Source organism: Canis lupus, chromosome 10 (assembly GCF_003254725.2).
Source record: "Canis lupus dingo isolate Sandy chromosome 10, ASM325472v2, whole genome shotgun sequence".
In the NCBI taxonomy this organism is placed as follows: domain Eukaryota; kingdom Metazoa; phylum Chordata; class Mammalia; order Carnivora; family Canidae; genus Canis; species Canis lupus.
Genome location: NC_064252.1, coordinates 64,720,491 through 64,748,116, shown reverse-complemented (window position 1 = coordinate 64,748,116; position 27,626 = coordinate 64,720,491). Strand labels below are relative to the sequence as shown.

The window sequence follows — 27,626 nt, the reverse complement described above, 5'->3', positions numbered from 1 at the left end:
TGCTTGGCCAACCATATCAATAGCCTAGGTCACAACAGGCATGTCATCAGTAAAAATTCATAGCAGCTATATTTCTTAACATCTAACTTATTTCAAAATGGAATGCTTACATTATGTATTTCATTGCTTTGTGTTAAGTATCACCTGTTTGTCTTCAACTCCTCACTCAGTCTAATCCTCCAGTTGAATAATATTGGAATTTGGAATTGGAGAGTAAAAGATGAGGGTAGAGAGCTATTGTTGAGGAATGAATAGCAACAAATTGCTTTGGATAGCAAAATAATCTCATGTTATTGTATGATTCTAATTGAACAATGAAATTCAGAAATTAAGTAAACAAAAGTTCAAACTGAACCTGAAATTATGAAAATATTTTTATTTCATATCAATCCTACTACTTTATATATATATAAATGTCACATATATGTCATATATATATATACACATACATATATATATATATATATAACAAAAGTTTCTACCAAATTCCTTTTTATTTTTCTCAGTCAGCAAAATGACTCTGACTCTGACTCTGCAAAAGCAGAGCTTTCCTGAATTCTAGGCTTCTGGGAGTAAGAATTGCTTCTCATGATTTCCCTAAATATTGTTAAGTCTGGTCAGTAAGAAACTAAAACGTAGGTGTTTGTTACTGTGTTGATAATCTTCATATGATCTAAGTCACTGTCTTTAAAAGTATATAATCCAAATGGGCTTTTCTAGTACCATTTCCACCTCTGCCTCCTGGAGATGGCCTTTGAAATTCTTAAAGCCAGAGAGAAACTAGTGAGTGCAGGCAAGATGTCCAATAAGCAAAAAGGGAAACCTAGGCTAGTGTCCATGATTTAGGACATGCTATTTATAAGAGCGTCTTAGGAAAGAGAATTATAGGAGAGTTTTATGGGAATCCTGGTTGGGGCTGGGAAGGAGGCTGGAGTCTCACCATAGGGATATAAGTGTTGTGGTCAAGCACTAGAATGTCTCTGTGACTCGACTTCAAGAAATATCTTCAGCCCGATATCTAAACTAGAGAAATTTTAAGGGTAAGTCTGAAGCAAAAATCTAGTGGTATATTTTCTGTTGTTGCCTCTCAAGAGAATAGTATTAGGGATAAGAGGTGGGAGAGTAATTGTCATGGTATATTTGAAAAATATGGCTGTTATCCTATGTGTTGGCCCTAGTGTCTCTGATAATTCTCTCTCTCTTTTTTTTTTAAAGATTTCATTTGTTAATTTGACAGAGAGAGGGAGAGAGAGAGTGAGAGTACAAGCAGAGAGAGCAGGAGAAGGAGAGGGAGAAGTAGGTCCCCCACTGAGCAGGGAGCCCAATGCAGGGCTTGATCCCAGGACCCCAGGATCATGACCCCAGCCAAAGGCAGACACTTAACAGACTAAGCCACCCAGGCACTCCTCTGATAATTTTTATACCAGCTTTTGCTCAATATATGGAGAGCCAAATGTGAGACTATAATTTACGGAGGACTTGGGAGCAGAATATCTATCTCAATATGTAAACCACCAGGCATTGTTTTTATTTATTATTATAGTGATCTGATATTAATTAATTAATCAATCAAACTCTTTACAAATTGCTCTCTAAGGTTCATACCTAGAACAAGATAATTTTTTTAAAGCATATTCTGGATTCACTTGGTCTTTTTTCACTATGGCTTCCCATACATATACCCTCAAGTCCAAGTCAGAACTACTTCTCATTAGTGAGGCAAAGGATTTTCTATTACTTCTTATCTCCCAGGTAAATTGATTCTTGTCATCACCAGACATCCTCATTAGGTAGTATGTCTCTCACTCCCCATTCAGTGAAACATCTTAGAACTATATTCTTTGCATTTATTCTGTACTAAGTCCTCAGTCTTTTCTTTCTTTCAGGTCAGATTTTAAGCTAGTTTTCTTAGACACTTCTATACTTTCTAAACCTCACGCCATTTCCACCACTATATATGATATTTTTCTCACTTAAGGAGGGTTCTTTCTTAGTAAAAATGTTAGCATATTTACAACCCAATTTACCTACATCTCCTATCACAGTGAGTTATGGTTACGCTTCAGTCTACACGTTTTTGAAACAGGATACCTCCATCAAGCCTAGCTCTCATGGGAATATAGTCCCATTGAGCCTGCTGAAAAGAATATGTTTATTCTTCTTTTTAGCTGCCCAATTTCTGGGGGATTGGAAACAGATGCTAACCCTGTTTTATGTATAGAGTTGATTCTCATTCTTCATGGAGTACGTATTTGTGATTTTGCCTACTCACTAAAAATACTTGTAATTCCCATATTAATAATCATAGTGCTTTCGTAGGTCATTCATGGACATGCCACGAGTCCCCCAAAATTTGAGTTTCTTGGCACCCACATACCTAGCTGAGGCTGAACAAGGTAATGTTCTGCCTTCTTGTCTTAGATCTCATACTGTAAATAAGTGTCCATTTTGTGGTCCATTTAGCACCAGGTTGTTCAGATTTTTATGTCTTCTGCTTTTGTTTGTGTGTGTGTGATTTCAATGTTTAAAAGGGCCCACAAACAGTGCTGAGCTGCTGTCTAATGTTTCTAAGCATAGGAAGGCTGTGCTGTTGCCCTCAGAGAAAATATGCGTGTTAGATAAGTTTCATTTAGGCATGAGTTATAGTGCTGTTGACTGTGAGCTCAATATTAATGAATCAACAATATATATTAAATAAGTTGTCTTTAAGCAGAAGTACACATAAAATAAGATTATCTATTGCTGAGTTGACTAAAATGTTGTGACCAGATGCTCACAGGATCTTAACCTTGTATTTTTCTCTAGGAGGCATGGTTCAGTACTTACTAATTCAGTGTTTGCAGCAACTTTATAGATCATAACTACTACAAATAATGAGATTAAATTGTGTGTGTATGTGTATTTCTACGTAGCAAAATTACCACAACCAATACCTCACTGAACAGCATATTATAGTTTATAATATATACCTGAAAATCTCATAAGTTAAATCTAGTGAAAGTTTATATACATTTACCCTTTAATCCAACAATCTCATTTCTAGAAACCTATCCCAAAGTTACAGTATCAAATAAAAGAATACTCATCACTGTGATCTTCTAATGGAAGTGCACAACAACACCTTTGAAACAGTCTTGACAAAATTGAACTTGAATCTTTTATGCCTCTAGATCTAATGATCAATTTACAGAAAATTCAAGGGACAGAGGAATATGTAAAACATAAGTGGATGCAATCAGCAGAATCCTGACTAGACATTCTACTGGACAAATGACCTGGATTCCTCAACAATAACCAACTCCCTGCACCTACACACACACACACACACACACACACACACGCACACACGCACCCCACTTAGACCTTTAAAAAAAGTTTAAGCACTGGTAGTCTTATGGAATAATGTTCATAGCAGCTTTATTCTCAATAACAAAAACCTTCATTAACCAAATGTCCATCAACAGGAGAAAGGATAAACATACTGTAGTAGTGATAGCAATTATATGAAGTAGACTGAATCTCACAGACATTGTACTGAGAAGAAGCTAAACATAAAAGAGGATAAAGGCCTAGAACAGGCACTAATCTAAGGCTAAAATAAAAATCAACATAGAAGTTGCCTGTGAAGGGGTAAGAGGCACAAGGGGACCATCTAGGGAGATGTAAATTCCTATGTGATGATAGGGATATGGGTTACATTGGTATATCCATTTGTCAAAACTATACAACTAAGATTTGTATGTTTAAATATATGTACAAACACTGTTAAAAAATAATGGAATGGAAATTGGAGAGTGGGTAGAGGTATAGATGATACAAGAAAAAAGACTGATGGTCATGATTAAAGCTAGGTGTTGTGTATGTATATTATATTGCTTACTTTGTATGTGTTTGAAAATTTTCATAATATGCAACTTTTTTAAAAAGAGAGACTTAAGAGATAATAACAACTAATGGATTTTTGTATCTCAATTCTTAAAAACTGTCTGGATATTTGAGGATATTAAGAAAATATTCAGGGGGTTATTTTTAGGTGTGATAATCAAGTTATAGTTTTGTTTTTAAAATAAAGATATCTAGGGGTGCCTGGGTGGCTCAGTAGCATCTGCTTTTGGCTTAGGTCATGACATTGGGGTCCTGGGATTGAGCCCCACATCAGGCTTCCTGCATGAGTGAGGAGTCTGCTTCTCCCTCTCCCTCTGACCCTCCTCCCTGCTTGTACCCTCTCTGTCTCAAATTAATAAAAAAAATCTTTTAAAAAATAAAATAAAACACTCAGTTTTTAAAAGACACATATGGATATACAGATAAAATTATATGGCATCTGGGATTTGTTTTGAAATAAATCAGTGGGTGTGGTGGAGATAGAGACCAAACAAGGTTGACCAGAAGTTGAAAATTCTTCAAGCTGGATGATGGATACATGGGATTCATTGGACTATTCTTTGTTTTTCTGTATACTTTTAAATTTTCTAAGATCTATAAATGCTGCATTAAAAACATACTCTCATAAACTGAAAAACTCCAGGCTGCCAAGTCTGGTCAAATGGATGGAATGGTGTGTCTCTGCTAACATGCAATGCTGATTTTATCAGAGAAGAGACAGGCTGGGGGTAAGAGGCCCGGCTGGTAACTCTAGAAGGGGGCGTGCGGTGACTCAGGTTGGGAGGCTGGGAGTTTTAAACAGTGACACAGCGGGGTGGGGTTGTGAAGAAACTGATCTCCGAGAGGTAACTGTGGAGGCAGGACAAGCAGGAGACACAGATGCTTAAGGCAGCATGTGAAACTGAATGGGGGAATTATCTGAGAAAATATTAGAGCAGTAGCAGTTCAGGAGATCTAGTTGTGAGACATTAATACTGAGAAGGGCAGAACTTAAGTAGGAAATTTTTATTGGCAAAGTCCAGGATTCCTGTACTCAGGTCTATAAAGAGATGTTAAAACAAAACAAAAATTGGTGAGTTTAGAGTAACTTACTATTTTACTTACCAACATAAGTCAGAGAACTAGAGAAAATTACCAAAGAAAGATTGGGTTATGGGGCACCAACCTAGCTTGGGGGGTGAACAAGGAGAATTAAAGTGAACATCATGAAGTTAGAGTCCTATAACTTGCCAACTTTAAATATGGCTATTTACCCTAAATCCCTTCCACACCCTAGCCTGGCTCCCCAGTATTCCCTAACTGTGTCTACATACTACTATTTCAGAGATGGTAATGTTTCATGGTCAGTGTATTTCTTTTGTACTTGAACAAGTCAGATACGTCCTTAAAGGTATTGGTAAAAAGATTTTTAGAAAATAAGAATATAGGTAATTATGGCAAAGTATTCGAAATCATTTTCAAAAATGAATAAAAACTAGGCTCTCACAACATGGCAGATTGAGCTCATTGCAGCCATCTTTTCTGATACAAATACATAGACATCCTGGGCTTGAGAGAAATCCTATTGCCAGAGGGAAAAAAATGTTGTGTCAGGAGAAAGGGACTCTAAGTCAGACTTAAATCTAGGCCTTATGGGCCTGAGGCCAGGGTTTTAATGCCTATAGAGGGACAGGAGATGTACTGGTAGTGCGGAGGTTAGAACTGGGACCCCTGCTAACACCAGGACTTTCAAATAGCTGAAAGCCAATATCCAAGCTCAAGGCAGTCAGGCAGTAGGAAATTCCTCCTTATTTGTGGAAGGGTCAGCCTTTTTGTTCTATTCAATCTTTCAACTGATCAGATGAGGCCCACAGTGCAATTCGCTTTACTTAGTCCAATGATTCAAATGTTAGTATCATCCAAAAACACCTTCAGAGACACACCCAGAAATAATGTTTAACCAAATATCTGGTCCAGTCAAGTTGACACATAAAATTAACAATCAAGAGTACTTAACCTCATAGAGTTTGTCAAAGATTGAATGAGGTAACATAGAGCAGGACACTTGGTACAAATAAGATCTTAATAATGCAATAGATGTTAACTGTTGTTATTGGTATCACTCTACACACTCACTGGAGGATCTTTCTTTAAAGATTTATTCATTTATTTATTTATTTATTTATTTATTTATTTATTTGAGAGGGGGATAGAGGCGCAGAGGGAGAGGGAAAGAGAGAGAAGCAGACTCCCTGCTGATGCTGAGCACAGAGCCCAAAGCAGGGTTCAATCTCATGACCCTGAGATCATGACCTAGCCAAAATCAAGAGTTAGACACTCAACGAACTGAGCCACCCATGCACCCCTTTCCCCAGGGCTCTTATCCATTCCCAGGTTCAGTGTTCAATGGCATCAGTACTCAATATTTATCTCATGCCGTCTGGGTATCATCACATTCACTTCCAGTTCTATTGTCCAAAATGAAGTTCATTATTTTCCACTAAGTTGCTTCTCTTCTGGTGTTCACTATTAACGAATCGCTTCAATGTGTAATGTCCAGTTACATAGCTAGAAACCTCAAAATTATCCTTCTCTCCTCTTTCCCTCACCTCCCACATCCAATCAGCAATTAAGTCCCATTCTATCTCTCGAATGTCTTTGGTATCTGTTCTCTTCTTTCCATTCCCCACAGCTACTTAGTGTGTCCATCATCTCTCACCTGAATTATTATATATTCTTTAAACTGGTCACCTTGCTCAAACACAAATATGATTGGTATCACTCTTCTGTTTATATTCTTTCAACAGTTTCTCATTGCCAAACTCCTTGGCATGGCATGGCATGGCATAAAAGGACTTCTGTGATCTGATCCCAGAAAATTTACCTAACCTCATGATTCAGGTTGCTCACCTCATACCCTATGATCTGGCCCAAATTGCCTGTTGTTCTCCAAGTAGGTCATGCTATTTCATCTTCCATGTTTTTTCTCATAGTGCAAGCTCTATTAAAATGTCCTTGGTCACCTGGACATGTTTCAGGACTTAGCTCAACCACCATCTCCTCTTTGAAGTGTTTTCTGACTGCATTCTCATGTAAAACTGATTATTCCCTTGTCTACGTACCCACTATTTCCTAAACATACTTCTAGAAAAGTGGTTATAAAATTTTGTTGTACTTATCTATGCACTTGCTTATAAGCTTTCCAAGGGTTGGAAACATGACTAATTAATCTTTACATCCATAGCTTGGCACTATGTACAATGAGTATTTGATGAAGGAATTAATGCATGAAACGTGAGGTATAAAAGTACAAGTAATTATTCCATGAGCAGAAAAATCAATAGGTATGGTAACACAATCTAAATCTTCTCTCCATGAGTTTTCCACTTCTTTCATTATTTAGTATTTTTTAAAGTTCCAAAATAACTGTTTGCATACGTGTTGATTGGCCTAATACTGAAAATATACAGGCTGCATTCTTTGGTGTATAAGCATACTTCTTTAAAAAATTAAAATCTTAACTAGCTTGTCTTTGACATTTTCCAAATATATCTAAAATGTCAGAGACAGCATTTGGGGCCTACAAATCTTTTGAGTGAAAGCCCAGGCCTTCAAATTGTGTGCCATTCACAGGTTTAAAATAGGAACATGTTCCATGTTGACTGTGAGCTATTTGGAGACTTTGAGAACATTAAAAGAGAATAATTTTATTTTAGGGAAGACTATTGGAAGATAGAAATTTTAAGAGATAACCTACATAATACCTGAATATTAAAATGCAAACACAATATTAGTACTCTCAAATCTGAGCATCTCAGCAAGAATTCAAATGTAGTCTACGGTCTTCCAGATCTCAAAAAGAAGTCTGCCTGCATTTCTAATAAAAAAAAAAAAAAGCCCAACTTTTAACATCCATGAACAGGATATAATCATTTGTCAGTATAAAATATGAGAAATTTGGACAAAATATGCAAAGGTATGTTCACGTGCTGCAGATGAAACGTTTGCAGTAAAAAGAGAAAAATAAGTTTGCAACAGTTTTTTTCAAGTCATAAGAAAAGATTGGTGTATCCAATTCCCTCTACATCATTTTCTAGCAAATTAGATTAATTGCATCATGTTTTGGAGAAAGGTATTAACATTGTGATTTTTCCTTATATTCATATTCTAAATATCATTTTCATGTATATTTGGAGGAAGAGTAGAAACATCGTTCTAGTTGATTTTTATGTAGTCAGATGGTGGAGGAAACACTGGAATTTACTGAGCAAATTCCTAAGATCAAGAAGTTTTTAGAATTTAAGAGATTTAACAAAACCTTAATTATTAGTCATTTTTTACTGAAATGACTAGATATTTGAATATACCAAATTTGAAAGTGCAGATAAGCAAAAAAGGATAGCTGCTTTGGTCAAAGAACTGTTAAATATTAAACTAGACACATAGACTGAGTAGAGGGTGAGTGAAGGTGCACTCATTTCCTGTGATTGAAGTTTCGCACTGCTGATTTTGAAGAACTATACAGAAGAGTACGGTGAACACAATTTCAAAGAGAGGTTCACTGATTTTCATAGATAAATGAATGCCACTTTTATTTTTTACCTAACTTTGGAGTACAAACCTCACAATATATCTAAATTGGGGTATCTCAGGGCACCTGGGTGGCTCAGATCGTTAAGCATCTGCCTTTGGCTCAGGTCATGATCCCGGCGTCCTGGGATCGAGTCCCCATGTTGGGCTTCCTGCTTAGTGAGGAATCTGCTTTATCCTCTGCACTTCCCCTCAGCTCGTAGACTCTCTCTCTCTCAAATAAATAAATAAAATCTTTTAAAAAATAAATAAATTAGGGTATCTCAACCTTATTATGGAGGCTGTTTCAAAGTAATGTATATTGACTGAGCATTTTCTCTATTCCAAGGACTCTACATGTATTTCCTCTTTCAAGAAAAACTGATTGAACTAATGGTAAGCAATATTCATACAAAAGATAAACTATACTCGTAATTTTAATGACAATTACACGAACTCCAGAATTATGTTGAAGTTGCTGCCAATGAGACCAAATCTTGAGCAATGTGTGGGTTTGCCTGATTCTGGGAAATATACTTTACTTCATGAAACTAGTATAAGCAGGTAGCTATTCTGATTATGTCCATAACATAAAATGGACATAGAATGTCCATAACTAATATAAGCAGGCAGCTATTCTGATTATGTACATAACATAGAATATAAAACAACAATGCCTATGAATTAGAAGTTTATTTCTCAATCACTTAAAAGAGGTCAAGAGATAGAAACCTGTGTTCTAGAAGCTATGTCAGCTCTATGGTCATTAAGGACACAGATTTCTTTGTATTTCTGATTCTACATTCAAACATACCTTTTTAGGATTTCATTTTATCCCCACTGTTGACCTATTAGCTAGACCTGTTTGTTTTATTTTTGATGGGTGTTCTAAGATTTAGAATGTACATTTTAAATTTATCACAATTTACCTTCAAATAATAGTACATTTCACATACAATGTAAATTCTAACAATGTAATTCCATTTCTCCCTTCCATCCTTTGAACTATTATTGTCAAGCATTTTACTTCTACATATGTTATGAACTCTATAAAACAGTATTGTATTTTTGTTTAAGTAATCAGTTATTTTTTTAAGAATTTCTAAATGAGAGGGGCAAAGCCTTTTGTATTTACTTATATAGTTACCATTTCCAGGACTCTTCATTCTTTAATACAAACTCAAGCTTCTGTGTGTATGTGTGTGTGTGTGTTTTAATGCTGAAAAAGTTGCTTTAACATTTCTTGTGGTGCAGTGTAACTGGCAACATTCTCTCAGCTTTTGTTTTCTTTAGCTTTCATTATTGAAAGATATTTTTTCTAAATATAGGATTCTATGTGACAGAATTTTTTTTCTTTCAGCACTTTTTTAAATGCCCTTTCATTGTCTCTTGACTTGCATAGTTTCTGATCAGAGAAGTTCATTGAATTTTCGTCTTTGTTTCTCTATACATAATGTGCCTTTCCTCCCACTGGCTGCTTTTGATATTTTCTTCTTACCGCAAGATTTCAACAGTTTGATGACGATGTCTTTTTTAGTGGTTTTGAGTGCATGTGCTTACCCTGCTTAGGGCTTATTGAACTTCTTCAATCTCTGGGTTTATAATTTTTGTCCAATTTTTAGCCATATTACTTCAAATATTTTTTCTGTCACCCTTTCTCACCTCTCTCTCATCTGGAACTCCAGTCACACAAAAACTAGAAAACTTGGTAATATCCTACAGATCACTGAGGCAGTTTTTCATTTTTTTTTTCATTTTCGTTGTTGTTTAATTTTTTTTTAGTTTTGGGCTAGATTCTACTGCTATGTCTCCAAGTTTACTAATCTTTTCTTCAGAGTGTCTAACCTGCTTGAGTATTAATCTCACTCAGTGAAATTTTTATGTCCATTGAAATTCCATTCTTTTATATCTCTAATTTCTCTTTCAGTATATGGAGCATATTCATAATAGCTTTTAATATTGTGGACTGCTAATTCTACCATCTTTTTCATTTCTGGCTTTGTTTATGTTGACTGACTTTTCTCCTGGTTATAGATTACATTTTCCTATTTCTTTACATGTTCTAGGTCTCTTGCTAGTTCCTAGGCATTTTCATGATCTTCTTGCCTACGCATTAAGTGCTGGTGTTCCCCAGGATGCTATTATTGATTCCTCCTTTTCTGATGTACATACTCCCTGTGGGTTATTTCATCCATTCCTATAATTTTGACTACCGTCTATATGATGGTATATTCCAATTGTATCTTCTGCTGTCCAGATCTTTCTTCAGAGCACTAGAGTCATATATATAATATATATGTATATATATAACTGCCTACTCCACTTCTTCACAGAGATGTCCAGAATTATCTCAAACTCAACATATCCAAAGCGAATTCATCAAATTCCCCCTCAAAAGCTGTTCAATCTTCTGTATTTCCTAACTCAGTTAATGGCATCAATGGCTCATAAATCTCATCCTTCTCCTTCCTTGTAATACATATTATGGATCCCCCCCCCCTTGCCAGCCTTCATTCTTCTTTTTCTGGGCAATCACCCCTGTGTTCATTGGGATATCCAACACCTCCCCATCACAACTTGGAGGAATCTAACTCCTTTGGGGCTGGGGGCAGGGCATATGTCTTTATCCTTAGATAATTAGTCTCATGTCATTCCCTGGTCATGTATAGAAACATGAACCAGTTCTTGAGACTTCTGGGGAAAGGTAGTTTTCTCTCCCTTCTAAAACAGTTTTCAAAAATTTCTTTTTTTTTTTCTTTTCATGTACCTAGATGGTGAAACTTAAAACCACAGGAATTTCTTAAAACCACTGTCATTTGACCATAGGCTAATACTAAGGAAGGAAAAGCAATGAAATAAGAGAGAAACATGACATCTTTGAACTGTTGAGTCATTCAGCTTTGAAGCCCACCTTTTCATTGGACTTTCTATCTAGACAGGTAATATTGATTGGTTAAGCCAGTTAGAGTTGGGGTTTTGCTGCTTGCAACCAAAAGCATCATAATTGATAACCTTCCTTCACCTTTCACCCCCAAACATAGGCAACTGCTCACTAGGTTCTATTAATTCTCTCTCTTAAATAGTGTCTGATTACCCTCAGTTCAGTCTCCTGCCACTGCTGATGCCTTAGTTCGGGCTCTCATCTTTTTTTAAATGCAGAAAATGCATTTCTAAAATACATATCTTATGAAAATTTCATCTGCTTACAGTCCTGGCATGAGTTTCCATTGCTTCTAGAAAAGAGTTCACATTCCTTAGCATATTGTATAAGATTCTTCATTCTTTTTCTGTGTCTTCTCTCACCACTCCCTCAATCCTGTTCTACCAACAATGCTGAACTCTGCCAAGCCAGAATACTGCACAGTCTCATGCCTCTAGCACTTTGCTCTTCCTGCCTTCCAACTCCACCCCCCATGCTCCCACTCACTTCTCTCTTCCCCTCCTCCACCAAAATACTCAAAACACCCTAACTCACAGCCATCTTCAAGTTCAAATGTTCTTGGAAGCATCTGACCTTACTTGAGTCTGGGGCAGCTGTGCATCAAAGCACCTGGTATGCTTTCATGTTATAGTATTTATCACACTGAGTCCCTTTATTTACCTGTCTCCTCTATGCACAGCAAGCACTTTGAAAACAAGAAATGTTTCTTTAATATTTCTGCATCTCTATTTCCGAGAACCAACAAAGTATACTGAGACATAGTATACTCAATAAGTGTGTTTTTTCTTGAATGAATAATTATGTGGTCTACAAAAATAAGGATTTTTGATCTTAAGATTCTATTTGAAAACCTCCGTTTTTCTTCCACTACATGTTTTTCTGATTTATAAGCATTAATCTTTTTCTTCCAGAGTATGTATGGGTTTTCAGCTAGGGAAGGAATACAAGAGGCTGGGACAGGTTACCTTTAGACCTTTAGAGATCCAGTAACTGTGTCCTGCCTTCTACCACCCTCCTCCACCACCAATTCACACCTCGGTGCCTGCCTGTATGGGTGTAGACTTAGCTGACCAGCCCAACAGCATACTCAGACTTTGGTTCAGACTTCAGTTACTGCCAAATGAAAGTTTGCCAACATATGTGCAGTAAACAATCTTCCACGTCCCACGCATCGTTTGAACTTATGTATATTTCTTAAAAAATCGTAGGCTTTAAAATAAACAAACCTGGGTCATTTTACGCTGAGCAAGTAAAAAATACCAATATTAACCCTGAACTCTTTCTTTTACCTTTGCTGGTCTTAAAGTCTGATGTGACGAAGTGAAAAAAAATTAACAAGGTGATGTTCCTAATCGTTTTATCACTTCATTATTAAGTTACTGGAAGCAACTACCTTTCTACAAGTCTTAGGTAAAAAAAAAAAAAAAAAAAAAAAAAAAAGTTGAATCTAAAGCAGAGAGGACTCTTTTGAGGGAAGGGAGGGGGAAAATGGGCATCTGTGATTCGGAATTTTGAAAGAAAATTAAGTAGCAGGGAAATGCCAAAAAATATCGACAGGAAGTCCGACCTCACTGGGCACTTGTGAGTGGTGAAACTAGGAGCTGGGGGGGTGGAGCAAAGTAGGGAAGGAGTAGCTGGGGGCGGGATCCCTCGCCGTACCTTAGGACAAGGAGGGCCTTGTTCAGCCAGCAGCAGCGAGGAACGCGGTCTCTCCCTCCGAGTGTCGGTGACCATAGCAACAGTGGGGGCCGACCCTCTCGCCCTGAGCATGCGCAGTGCAGAGACAGCCGGGAAGCCTCCACCGCCACGATGGAGCCCTCGGTTCCTTGCGTTGGAGGACTACAACTCCCAAGAGACCACTCGGCGCCGCGTCACCGCCTCCCGCTGTGGCCCTGCCCCCGTCCCGTCCCTCCTGCCCCGCCTTCCGGCTAGTCCCCTCCCCTCCCTCCGAGTGTGTGTCAGTGACCCAGAGGCGGTGTGAGGCGGAGGGACCGTCGGGGGGCGCCGCCGCGGCCGCCGCCTCCACCAGCAGCCGCAGCCTCCGCCGCCGCCGCCGCCGCCGCCGCCGCCGCCGCGCCGCGCGTTCGGGTTGCCTCAGCCCTCCGGGAGCGCACCACAAAGCGGGCCCCGCGCCTCTGCCTGTGCCTGAGCGCGCGGCTCCTCGGCGCTCGGCTCCGCGGCCAACTTCCCTCGCGGGGCTCGGCCGGCTGGCGAGGGAGGCGGCGGCCGAACGCCGGGCTGTCTGCTCGCGCCGCTCGCGTACGCACGCTCGGCCCCCTCGCTCCGGCCCTCGGGGCCGTGCTGGGCTCGCGGCCGCCAGCGATCGTCCGGTGAGTGTGGCGGCGGCGGCGCGCGGGCGGGCGGGCGGGAGGGATGGTGACGGGGCCGGCCCGGCGCGCGGGCGAGGCGGGCGCGCAACTTCCTCAGCGGCGGCCCGGGGGCCCCCCGCGCCGGCTCTCCCTGCCCGCCCGCCCGCCCGCCTGCGCGCCCCCGCGCTCGACGCGGCCGGGAGCGGAGTTCGCGGCGCCCGCATCCCGCGCCCTCGCGGGAGGAAGGGCCTTTGTGAGGAGCCGGCCCGACGCGCCCTCCCCCTCCGCCCGGGAGCCCCGCGCCCCCCGCGCCCCCCGGCGCCGAGCCGCGCGGGCCGCGGGGAGGAGGAGAGAAAGGAAAGAGAAACAAAGGGGGCGGTGGGCTCCTCTTTTGTTCGTGCGCATCTGCTAACTTCTTTCTCCTTCCTTACATAACGCAGACTTCCAAGTTAGTCATTCTTTTTATTGTTGTGATTCTTGTCATCGTCTCCGCGCGTCTCTCCGGCGTCTCCTTTCATCTCTGGATCTCAGAGCAGTTCAAAGACACTGATTAATTACGCCTCTGCGCGCGTGTGTGTCTGTGTGTGTGCGTGTGTGTGTCTGTGTGTGTGTGAGGGGGGTCTCCCCCCTCACGAAACGACGTTGATACGCCCGTTTTTGGTTCGGTGGGTAAACTGAGTCCCGGAAAGAGCCCTCTACCCGATGGACACTCTTGATCTGCCGCCGCGCGCCGAGTGTCTGAGGACCCGAAAAGGCTTTATGAGCCAGAACTCGTTCTCCAAAGGCGCCCCCGTGGAAAAGTTCAAGATGCTCCTTTTAGTTAACAGGTTAACTCAAGTCTAAAGTAAAAGAAGTCTGGGTAAATTGTGAGGTAGCTCAGACAGCAATTCTGGTTGCATAGTATCTGAATCCTAAAACCTCAAAGGACTCGTGAGAAATGCCTCCCTGGAGCGTGGAGAAGCCTGCAAAATCCTACACTCCCCTCCCCACGTACTTTTAGTTTTGTACATTCAGGGGTCTCATGAGGCAAGAGAGCAATTAAGGGGGGGGGGGCGGAGGGCAGAGATGGTTTTGTTTTTTGTTTTGTTTTGCTTTTTTAATGTAGATTTGACAGATTTTGATCACACACAAGGAAATGTGCCTTGTTTTTATCCACAGCCTTCCCATCGTGTAGTCCTCAGACAGTATGTTAGCAAATAATGGAGGGAGCATTTTATCCATAAGGTGCTGGCTGTGCCAAGGACTGAAGCTTTAAGTGTATGAAAAGGTCATCTGTTTGTTTTGGTTCAAAGGCTGTGTACTTTTCCTCCTCTGCAGAGTGTTATTTTGTTTTCGTAGCAGCTGATCTTTTGTTTCAGAACTGGCTTTGTCTTTCTACACTGAATGTGTAGGGTAACTGAGAAGAGATGTAAAGTGATTTTTGTTTTGTTTTTTTGTTTGTTTGTTTTTAATCTGCATTGTAGTGTGGATTTAGATTTTTTGAATTGTGGAGAAGGTTCAGTTTTTCATTTCTTCTGTTTCAGCCTATGATGTTTTCTTTTAAACAGGAAATGTTTCCTCAGAGCGATCAGATTTACATCTCTCAAAACATTGTCCTTATTGTACAAATATATCGTACCAATTCCTTTTGTTTCCTTATTCGCACCAACAACCTCTTCTGGAGGAAAATGCGTAACTCTGAGGACAAGTTTATTCGTTTTGGTAGTTGAACCAAACTGGAGGGTACCAAAAATTTAAATCAAGCATCATTTCTAGTAGTTATTTCCTGAGTTGAATGTGATCAAAACTGTAGTAACAGTGAGTACTTTCACTTATCCGAATTCCTCTTGAATTCACCTTTGTATGATATCGTTGCCCGCGCCCCGCCCCCCCCCCCCCCCCCACACACACACATTTTAGATTCTGGTGGTTCCATCAGAAAAGGAAAAGTGAGACATTTGTTATTTTCATATTTCTCTCCAGTCCTCTAACCTGTCCCGTTCCTGTAGTATGTTTAAAGAGATCTTGAGTTTAAAACAAACATTTGGAAATAGAACAGTTAGTGTTTGGAAAGTTGCATGTAGTGGAGTGGTTTTTTATGCCTCTTCTAATATATTTACACCTTTTAAAGAGAAAAGTGTCACCTAGGTTTTTATTAATGTGTTAGAGATGCTGTAATGCAATAATAGCAGTATTTGTCGACTTAAAAAAAAAAGGCTAGAAATTGTGCCTGAATGACAGTTTTGGGGTAAAGGGGGAGAATCTGCTCTCCTTAAAATTGTCATTTAGGTGACCTTGCAGTTTTTTGGTTATATTGAACTTTTCCTGTAGCTTTTCAAACCGGAGATATTTGTACTCAAAGGAAACTACTAACACAACATCTTTGCTCAATCACTAGAGTCCAAAGGCAGAAGTTAGTGTTGACTGGCAAAGGCTGGCACCGCAGGTTTCCTGATGTCTTTGGGACTGCTTAAAGAAATGACTGAAAAGCACAGATCAAGGAACTAAGTCTAATACAGCAAATGCTAGTCAGGCATGTTTCAAGGGGAAGCCTCTGTATGTTGCTGTTTGACTTCGTTTCAGCTTCTTTTCAGGTTGTCATAATTAATGTCACTGATATGTTCAGAGTCTTGTCATTCAGAATATGTCTTACTGTAGTTGTCTAATGGGTCAGATGATAAGGACTATAGTAATCCTGCTTGTGAACAACTGTTTGCAGACAGAAAATTCTGGAGCTGATAAAGATTTTGAGCCCAGGCTTACAATTCAAAATTATTTTTCTAACATTCTTACATATATACATCTTACCATTCCACATCAATATAGACCTAGCCTAGTATTTATTAAATCAGAAAGATTTCTGTGGATAATTTTATTACATATATTTTAACTATACAATATATAATATATTAAAATTTCAAAATGACAGGTATATATGATGGCACTAAGATAGTTCCAGGAGTTTCTTTGGAAAAATCAGTTATTCCAAAAGTTACATTTATGCCATTTAATTGAAGAGAATGAAACAAGTTTAAGAGCCAGAGAAAAGGAGGAGGAGGAAAATCAACAGAAAAGGAAACCTGATGAAGATGTTTTTAAAGAGTACAATATAAAAGATTCCTGGCAACATTATATAAGGGACAAAATTCTAGCTAAAGTCTATAAACAGTGAATTCCACTTAGCACTTTCTGTTTATAGATTTCTAGCCATCTTTTCCAGATTCTCTCTAAATATATTACACAGGAAAAGTAAACAGAAATCATTCTTTCAAGGGATTTGGGGATTTTTGTTGAGTTTTTTTTGTTTTTTGGTTTTTTGTTTTTTGTTTTTTTACACATGTGGTAAGGGGGAGGATTATCATTGCTTTTCCTTAAGTTTGACCTCTGGCAGAGAAGATGTTCCCCACACTAATGTGTGGGAACCTCAGAACAAGAAATATTGGCCACTGAAAGAACTAGATATGTCAAGTTATGCCACTAGCTTTTTTCTTACATTATGTCAAAAGACCACTTCTAATTTTCCTGCCAAAGGTTGAAAATAATTGCCTCACATGTTACGCTTAGTAGGTCCTACATAATTTCTGTTGTTGCTGAATTAATTTGCAAATATTAAAGAAGGAAGCCTGTGATTTCTTGAGAGAATATCAAGGAATTTGTGAGATTTTTTTCCTTTTTAAGTAGAAATAAGTATCAAAAAATATGAACATCTGATTGGAGGCTTTCAATTATCATAGCTTCCTTCTGAAGTAAACTTAAAGGAAAAGAGCTTTGTCAAGTAATTTAAGAGAAATGAATTGTAAATGAGTCTAAGAAGATGTGATTATTTTTTTCAGAATGTGTACACGATGTTTTATTTTCTTTTTTTGTTTTTTGCTGCAGTAAACTCTGTTTCAGAGAATAGAATTCTACATGGTATTCCTCGTGTTACCCCTGTAAAACTTTTATACACCTCAAAATGCCATTTACAGGAAAATAGAATATGTTGCTGTTGCCTGTAAATGAGAAAATTTGGACATTTGTCATTCCCCACTTAATCTTGACTATTCATGTAGTTAAAAAAAAAGTTCTAAATTCAATACACATGTGATTTACTTCCTTTTCAAAGAATTTATTACTGATTTTTCTTTTATAATGAACCCCTTGGGATGTTGCTAATTCTAAAAATACGTATTACCCCTAGTTTCCCACCATCTTCTGCAGTTTCTGTTTCTATCATTTTTTGGCTGCAATTTGCTTTCTCCCCTAAATTGTCTAAAATAAGCTAGGAAATGTTTATGCATACTTGACAAGAAATACAGTCAGTTATTTATTATGCTAAACTTCAGCTAAATTTCAACATACAGGATGCATTGAATCTGTTTTGGTGATAGAAGTACGCTTACTTTGAAGAGGGGGAGATAAAGCAGGGATAGTGAATAGATTTCACCTTGGGTACCAAATCTGGTTGCTTGGTGGGGGCTCCCTGTACTATATTTAGAAAACTGGGAGTCCCAGTTCAAGCTCAGTAGGAAAGGATATGGTGATGGGCAGTTTCTGCTATTGGGTGGGCAATGGACTTTTGTCATGAATGCCAAATATTCATTCATTAAGTATTTATTGGATGTCTTTTATGTGTCAGGCACTCATATTAGTCATACAGACTAAAACTAAAAGCTCTGCTTTATGGTGTTTACATTCTAATAACAAACACAGGCAATAAAATAAATAAGTAAAGTATTTCATGTTTTAAGGAGAAATGACCTCATTTCTTCAGGAAGTAAATAACAAGAAATAAGAAAAGGAGAGGAAGCTCTAAGATTTAAAGAGACTTCAGAAGCATATCCACCAAATGCAATGTATAGACCTTAGTTAGATCCTGCTTTGAGCAAAACTAACTATAAAAAGATGCTTATGAAAAATTGGCGAAATTTGGACATTGGATGTCTGATGAAAAGAAATTGTTAATTTTTGTAGGTGTGATAATGTACTATGAGTTTTAAACAAGAGTCCTTTTAGAGATCTAACGTATTTATGAATTAAAATGTCATGTCTGGATTATTGCTCTAAAATAATTTGGACGGGAGAGGAGCATAGATGAAACAAGATTGGCCATATATTGAAAATTGTCGATGGTAGATGATGCATACCTTAGATTTCTCATATTCTCTCTACTTTTGTATATGTTTGAAATTTCTGTAATGAACACTTTTACACACACACAAGAGAATAAAGCAGAGAAGGGGAAGAAGGAACAGGTGGGTTGTAATAGGAGGAGGATGCAGAATAGACCTCATTGAGAAGGTATTTGAGTGAAGACTTGAAGGAAGGAGGTGAAGGAGTAAGCCTTGCAGATAATCCTGGGACAGGACACAGGCGAAGAAAACAGCAAGTATGATGGCTCTGAGGTAGAGAATCTTGACTAGAATACAAGAAACTATAAGACCAGTGTGGCTGGGTTAGAGTGAAAGAACAGCAGATTGGATAAGAAAGGTAAAGGGAGGAGCTGGGACACCAGATTTTATAGGGCCTGGGTGGTTATCCATCTTGCTTTAAAGTAAGGACATTTATTTTATACATTTAACTAAAATAAGTCTACTTTGGTCACCCTGGAAGCTATACACTTATTTCAAGGATACTAGCATTACTCAAAATATTTTTGGAACTACCTTTTTTTGGTAATTGCCTTCTAAGCCAGTTTAGGAGCCACACATGAAAATAGCTCAGTACCTTATATTTGCTCCTTGTTTTTAAGGAAAAAGAGGGTATTAGCCATATGACATCTCATTTCATTTATCAGATATGACTCAAAAAGACTTTGGGACAGAAAGAAAATAGGAAATAACTTCAGGCTGTTTCTAAAATCCATATCCACTCTGAGAAGGCAATTACTATTTCTGAAAATCAGATCTACCCATAGACTGAAAAGGAGTTTTATTAATGTTGTGGACAATTGCAGCATCATTTGGAATAAGGATCTAACCTCTGAGAATGACTAATACGGAAGAGACTATTACACTCATTTAGATATTTAGGTTTTGTCTGATGCATTAAAACATATACACACAAAGCTGTGCACACTTCTTAAAAATTAAGTACTCAAGACCATCATTGCCGATAAGTTTTGTGTTATGCATTCAAGACTGAAGAGATGGCATTTATAATGTAATGAAGTTGTATAACTTTCTTGTTGCTATGGCATACACTTGGGGAATTGAAAGACTAACACACATTTAGTGTTTGAGACTAATCTGGCTCTCAAGTCTTAAATTCATGCTTCAATTCTCAGATTAGTGGTTGCTTCCAGAACATGATGATTTGCCATAATAGAGAACTGTGTTTAAATCTTTATTATTATAGAAAAATTGATCTCATCTTCCAAATGTTTGAAAGGCCCCCTCAAAAAAACCCTCCATGAATATAGATTTTTAAAATCTATTCATAGAACGATATACATTTGGAGATTACTAGTTTCAAATGATTTTGCACTAAATGATTTAAATGATAAATGATTTTCATTTTTTGTAAGGATAAGTTTTCCAACCTGAGAAACTAAACTTATTTCAGGGATTTTTACTTTGTCAATAACATTGAATTTAAAAAACCATTTTTTTCTAGTTAATTACACATAATAGAAGAGCACAATGGTTTTGTATTTTTAATATGTAGGATTTAATGGCATTAAGTAGAATTTTTGACCTTTATTATATAAATTGCAGGGGTGCCTGGTTGGCTCAGTCAGTAGAGCATGCGACTTTTGATCTTGGGGTTAAGTTTGAGCCCCGTGGTGGGTGTAGAGATTACTTAAAAAAAATAAAATCTTAAAAAAAGTAATAATAAAGTATTGCATAAAGTGACCACTAAGAATATAATAAAATAAATTGCATAAAGTGACCACTAAGAATATAAGTATGGATCAGTATAAGGAATATTTGATAAAGCTCCCTGTTTTAAACATTTTTAGAAAATTCTTTAATTTTTTAAATTCAATCAGAGTTTTTGATCCTTTTAGTGTGTGTGTGTGTGTATATATATATATATACACACACACACACATATATATATATATATGCAGAGGTTTACATATAGATAGAACCTTTCTTCATACACTGTATATACTATCAGGATTTGGATGCTATGCTGGATTATGTAATGTATTTTAAACACTAGCTTATTGGCCTGGAACAGAGAACCCATGTTTAATTCGTGGGCTTTCCATTAACTCTGAAGGTCTTTACAAACTATCTTTGATTGCTCTGTAAAATGCAATAAAAAGAATAATAGTTTTTCATGAAGGACTTTGAAATTCTATGGTGGGACCATTCTGATGTGTGGCTCATTTTAGAACTAGCTTTCAGTCTGTTGATTTGGTGGTAGGATTACGAATCTGTTTTTATTTCCATTTTTGTGGAATAAATAAATAGCTTATAATGGAGGAGGAAGAGAAAGAGGGGGAGGGGAAGAGAAGGAAGGAAAGAAAAAATTGGCTCTCACAAAATAGTAAACTTGACCATGGATAATTCTGGTAAGTTGGATCTGCTTAAGTGTCCATGACTTAATGAGCTAAGACTCAAATTATTAAATAGAAAATAGTAATAATAATACAGCTTCCATTTCAAGAAAAAAACTTGCTTTGCAAAAGGGGATATCTTAAATTTCATGTTGACTTAAGCTTTGTGACCATGATAAAGCCTGTATTTATTTTGGGAAATAATAGCAATAATGATAATAATGTTAATAATGATGGTGATAATAAGTAACACTAATGAAGAATTATTTGAAAATTCACTCTCTAGGAGTGCCAGGGTGGCTCAGTAGGTTAAGCATCTGACTCTTCATTTTGTCTCAGGTCATGATCTCATGGTCATGAGATCAAGCCCTGAGTCTGGGCTCCATGCTCAGTAAGGAGTCTGCTTGTCTCTGTCTCTGTCTTTGTCTCTCTCTCTCTCATTCTCTCCCCCTCTCTCCCCATCTCTCCCCCTTTTGCCCCTCTCCCTCCCTCTGCTCCACCCCCTGCTCATGCATGCACATGTACTTGCAAGCTCTCTCTCTCTCTCTCTCAACTAAATAAACCTTTAAAAAAAAAAAAAATTCACTCTATTACTTAAACTCTGTAGGTTTTTGCTGCATCAGGTTCCAGGATTTTCTTTTCAAGTTGCGCTTTGAAAGGTATTTGTATTCCACATCTCTGTAGCTCTCACTTCATCTCTCTCTCTTACTTTCATCTCTTCTTCATTTTTGTCACTGGCTCTGTTTATGCACCTTTGCTTGCTTTAGTGCCTATTGCCCTTCCACCATGTTTTCTACATGCCTGCTATTTTTTATACTTGGAGAGTGGGCTTGGAATGAATGAAGGGTCTTAAAGTAGTAACAGGTAGATGACAGATATAACATCTGTCCTATTTGTGTCTTTTACCTGCTTACCTTCTTTTTTACCTTTTCTTGCCCCCCATTTTTTGGTGTGTGTTCTAGAGGAGAGATGGTATATTCTATCAGTTAGGCTCTAAGAGATAACTCTGTGACCCAAAGGATACAGTATTTTTCAACTGAATAATATAGGAAATAGTAGTAAACTCATTGATTTGAAAGCCTCAAGAGTTAGTTCTGCATCCATCCAGAATGAAGCTTAAACTAGCAAAATTTGACAGAATTAACAGCCTCGTAGAATTTCAAACACCATTTTCAACTCTTGGTGTATGTTGTCTTTTCTAAAAACATCAATCAGGGACTTCACCATCACTGTAATAATGGTTAATCATAAATGGCCTTGGAAAAAAACTGTCCGGACTTCTGATAAGGTGCTTTTTTGACCGTTAAGAGGAAAGGGTAGAAAGATCAGTAATGTGGTAAAGAAGTTTATAACTTCTTCATCCTTTCATGGAATAAATTATAAGATGACTGGCCCTGATTTTTTTGCTGGTTAGATGCTCATTGTAGTGTGCAGCCTGTCAATTGGCTTAATCTTTAGAAGGCCTCATAAAGTTTAATATTATTTTTTAACGATAACTGAAAACAACTGGAGGTATTTTGTTGGTTCCTCAAAACCTGAGTGTTGGATTCCTGGGTTTTGGCAGATGATACCCACAGTACTTCATGTTCCTCTGGGTCTATGCCAAATTTAATGAACTGCGTGTACTAGAAGGACTAAAAGCTGATTTTCTTTAATTTAGACTACTGTTAACATAATGGATTTTTCTTTCATTTGTTTCTTACTACTATTCTTTAAATTTGACAAAGGACCAAAACATCCAAATTACAAAACTAATTACGTTTATCTTTTGTGAGAAATGTGTTAAATGTGTGTTTGTTTCATAAAGTAGTGGTTGCTTCTAATTAGAAACCACAGTAATATAGACAAACTTCATGTATCTGAAAGTTTTTTAGATTTACTTAACTGCTTTACTGTAATTTTCATTTAAAATGGCATGATTTAGTCTCCGAACTAAGTCTGAACTAAGTTCACCAAAGGAGCAATGAATTTTGAGTTTTGCTCTTGAAGTGTTCAGTCTAGATCATGTATGTGACTTCAGTGACACCAGACCTTTTTTAAAAAATTCATAACTTATAGTTAACAAAAAGAAATTCACATTTTGTTAAAACTCCTTGGTTGTGTCTCTTTTATAAATGGTATACCAATCTATTTGTATGTAGTTGAGCTCTTAAAGACCAGTCTTTAAAGGCTTTAGCCAGAATTTGCCTCCTGAAGCTGTCTTTAAAATGGCTTCCAAAAAGGATTTGCTGGATTTCAGAACTGAGTAGGCTGTTAATGATTCAATATGCCCCCTCATTCTCCTCCTACTTCTTAAATTGAAAGCTCTTTCGTAGCATCTAGGTGCCCTGAGTCATCATGGCTAAACTCTAAAGAAGAATTGTCACATGGAAAAACTCACCATGAAGTAAAATTGTCAGAAAACAATCTGAGTCAGAGATCATTCATTGATCACAATGATACAACCTAGAGATTGTGGGCTTCATTTAAAACTTTGAAGGTACTTACATGTATGTCATTGTTATAGGACTTCTTGAAGACTTGTTTATTCTCAGTTAAATTTTAATTGGTTGATTTTTGCTATTACATGAAAAGGTTTTTATATTTTTTTATTGAATAAATGTATCAAAGAGGAAAAGCAGGATTCAGGATAAAAACCAGTATACCAGAAGTCATGAGACCTGGAGTTCTGATCCATTTATTTAGTGAGTGCCTCATATATTTCATTTAACCTCTCAAGGTCTTAACTTTCCTTATCTTTACAAGGTTAGCAACTCTATGATAGCCCTCTTTGGAACCAACCCATGCAGATATACATAATACCTGACCCCTTTTTGGTACTGTATTGTCAGCAGCTAGATAGTTGGCATTCTAGATGAAATCTGTCATCTCTTCCAACTCCACAATTCCGTGATTTTAAATGACTTGCCAGTAGAAAGTCTTTTTTTTTTTTTTTGAGTCTTTACTGTTTTTTTCACATCGAACAGAGTTAGAGAGATGGTAATTCACTTATTCTGTGAATTAAGAATTCTTTGTGGTCAGAGATAGCATGTTTGTATTTCATGTAGTACTATAGACTGAATGTTTGTATCCCCCACAAAATTCACGTATTAAAACCTAATCCCTAATACGATGGTATTTGGAGGGAGGACTTCTGGGAGGGGATTCCGTCATGAGGGCAGAGCCTTCATGAATGAGATTGATGACCTTATAAAAGACCTTAGATATCCCTCACTCCTTCTGCCAATGTAAGGATACTGTGAAAAGATGACCATCTATGAGCCAGGAAGTGAGCCCTCCCCATCACCTAATCTGCCAGTGTTGATCTTGGACTTCCCAGTCTTCAGTACTGTGAGACATAAATCTGTTTTTTATAAGCCATCCAGTCTATGGTATTCTGTTAGAATACCCCCAATGGGCAAAGACATATCATGATGTTAAAAACAAATATTGGAAGGGGCACCTGGGTGGCTCAGTTGGTTAAGCGTCCGGCTCTTGGTTTCTGCTCAGGTTATGATCTCAGGGTCCTGAGATCTAGCTTGGCTCTGTGCTCAGCAGTGAGTCCATTTCTTGCCCTTTCTTTCTGCCCCTCCCCCCGCTCATGCTATTTCTCCTTCCTCCCCCCAAAATAAATAAATCTTAAAGAAAAAAAAAAACTGGAGAAAATTCATGGGAACATTTAAAATTCCAAGTGGAGTGGAAACATTTAAAATGGTTAGTGGAAAAAAAATTTTAATTAAAAAAAAAAATAAAATGGTTAGTGGTGACTTGATTTAAACTCATTTCAACTCCTAAATGTTTCAATGGCAAAACATCAGGTTACTGAGATTCAAAGTGATGTGTCTATTTGAAGGGCACATGGTGAAGCAGAATGAATACTAGCCTGAGAGTCAAGAGGCCTTTTAGCTCTGCAAACTGTTCTTTAACCTGGTTGGTATCTTCATCTAGGTAATAGTATCAGACCATTGCTTCTCAGACATTAATGTATTATGCAGATTATTTGGGAATCATACTAAGATGCATTTTCTGATTCCGTAAGTCCAGATAAGCCTTGAGATTCTACAGTTTTAACAAGCTCTCAAATGTGTTACTGCTGTATACCATGGAACATATTTTAGAAAAGTGTTACGATGGTTTGATGTTCTTCTGGCTGGGTCTTTAAATCTTAACTCCACTTCTTTTTCTCAGACTCTTTCACATGAAATTTCATTAAACTTGTTTTTGAAGCTTCGTTTCTCTAGGTTCATTCCCTATCTTCTCAGTCTGATAGCTCCTTTAGTTTTGCTGTTTTTCACTTTCCAGAACCAACTTCATAGATGGTCATTCAAGTTAGAATAATAATAGGTAAGGTAGTATTCAAAAAGGCTTTGATAGGGACGCCTGGGTGGCTCAGCGGTTGAGCATCTGCCTTGGGCTCTGGGGTGTGATCCTGAGGACCTGGGATAGAGTCCCACATCGGGCTTCCTGTATGGAGCCTGCTTCTCCCTCTGCCTATGTCGCTGCCTCTCTCTCTCTCTCTGTGTCTCTCATGAATAAATAAATAAAATATTTTTTAAGAGGCTTTGATATAAAGAAAACTGGATTTAAATCCTTCCACCATTGATTAACAGCTCTATTGCCTTGGGCAGGTGACTTACTTAATCTTGTTGAGAGGAATAGAACTAATACATAAAACCCTCAGCACAATGTTAAGCATAACGTAGGTGATCAAAAATTGACAGTTGTTTTTATTCATACTGGTGTCTTGATTTGTAGAAGTGGAAAAAGAGAGGAAAAGAACTGTCCCCCAACCCAGGATCTGTGTGCCACATTTAAGTTTTCAAGTGCCCACTAGACCTATTAATCCATTTTCTTCAGACTTAGCATTGTCAAGAAGCTCTCTCTTCATTCTCTCAATATCTGTTCTGTCTCCTTCAATCCTGGTGGAAGTTAAGGTTTCACTATATGTTGCCCAAGCCAGGAACTTGTCAGTTGTGCCTTGATTTCTCAAGTACTGCTTTTCTCTTTCCTCATTTCTACATTCCCTTTGCCTGGGCTCTTTATCTTTTCACCTGGGCTCTTTTTATCTGATTTTGTTGGTTCTAGTCTCCTCATGTTTTTCACATCCTCCTCTTCCTCCTCACATATCCTCCATAGTGCTTTCAAAGTTATTTTCCTAAAAATTGTGTGTGTGTTTTGTTTGTTTGTTTTTTTACAACCAGTCTGTCTTGAATACTTCTATTGTGCAGGCACTGAGTATGTGGTGAGAGGACAGGATGAGACAGTTCCTAATGAAAATCACAGACTAGAAAGGAGAGTAGATATTAAAAACAAGTAAATATACAAATAAATTCAGAACTGGGTGCTGAGAGAGAATACCAGATGGGAACCTGATATTGTATATTGGATGATCAGAGAACACTTTCTAAGGAATTAACATTTAAGCTACTGTCTCCAGAAAGAGGAGCCAGCTAGGCAAAGAGCAGAATATCATTCTAAGTTGAGGGTACAGCATGAGCAAAGACGCTGAGTATGTTTTAAAAGTGAAATGGTAGCACATCGTGGTAGACAATATAGAAAATGAGGGAGAAGGAGCTATTAAGGATTTCCAGGTTTCTGGTATGAGCAATTACTGGGTTTAAGTGGTGCCATTTACGGAAATAGATTAGGGATGGGATAGCTTAGAGCAAGGGACAGAATCACATATCTAGTTTGTCAGGCTAAGGAGTCTGAAAAAAAACATAGTTATGTTAGTCCATTCTGGGTCTCCCATTTCCTATAAGATCTGTTCTGGGTAGTATAGTCTGTTAAACATCTGACTCTTGGTTTCAGCTCAGGTCATGATCTCAGGGTGGTGAGATCAAGTTCTGTGGTTAGGGTGGAGTCTGCTTAAGACTCTCCCCTTCTCCCTCTGCCTGGCCCCCACGTCCACTCCTCCACCCTCCGCTTGTGTATGCGTGCACTCTCTCTCTGTCTCAGATAAATAAATATATCTTTTTTCTATTTTTTAAAGACCTGCTCCAAATTCTATCTTGGCTTATAAAGTCCTTATAAGGACTCATCCCTCATCTACCTCTAGCTTCTCTCACTTCCTTCCTTTCATTACTGTACATAAGTCATAATGAAATTCTCATTGTTTTCAAAACAGTTTTGAACTTTGCATATGCTATTACATAGAATAAACATCTCTCATTGAGGACTTTCATCCTTCAAAGCCCATCTTGAATTTTATTCTTCTATAGAATTTTCTCCAACTTCTCCATGTTTCGGTTAGGGTCTCTCTCTCTCTTTTTTCTTCTTCTTCTTTTATTTTTTTTAACATTTTACTGTCATTGATTAACATTCGGCTAATACTGTTGTTATAGCACCGATCACATTATATTAGAATTTCTCTTTTGACATATCTGGACACATTTTGCTAATTCATGAGCTGTGTGAATCCAGAGATCTAAGTTTATTTGTGTTCCAGGAATCCAGTGCATAGGAGCTGCTCAGAAAAATGAAGGAGTGGATATTTTTC

At 38.0% G+C, this 27,626-nt stretch overlaps 1 protein-coding gene and 1 long non-coding RNA gene across 10 annotated transcripts in view; one reads left to right on the top strand and one right to left on the bottom strand.

Annotated features, from left to right (window-relative positions):
- Positions 1-13,322, bottom strand: part of LOC112673554 (uncharacterized) — a 94,383-nt gene extending 81,061 nt beyond the window's left edge. For 2 of the 3 annotated variants that reach the window (XR_007413645.1, XR_007413646.1), the window contains exon 1: positions 13,034-13,322. This is a non-coding gene — a long non-coding RNA (uncharacterized LOC112673554). The remainder of the gene's footprint in view (positions 1-13,033) is intronic. The other variant, XR_003144871.3, reaches the window with a different exon arrangement.
- The window catches only part of PELI1 (pellino E3 ubiquitin protein ligase 1), a 135,991-nt gene that overhangs the window by 63,612 nt on the left and 44,753 nt on the right, over positions 1-27,626 (top strand). Inside the window, exon 5 of one of the 7 annotated variants that reach the window (XM_035721697.2) lies at positions 8,783-8,829. The exons of 5 other annotated variants lie outside the window; for them this stretch is intronic. The gene's annotated coding sequence lies outside the window, so the exon portion shown is untranslated. Of the gene's footprint in view, positions 1-8,782; positions 8,830-13,565; positions 13,705-27,626 lie in introns of those variants that run through there. One more of the 7 variants, XM_025469209.3, reaches the window with a different exon arrangement.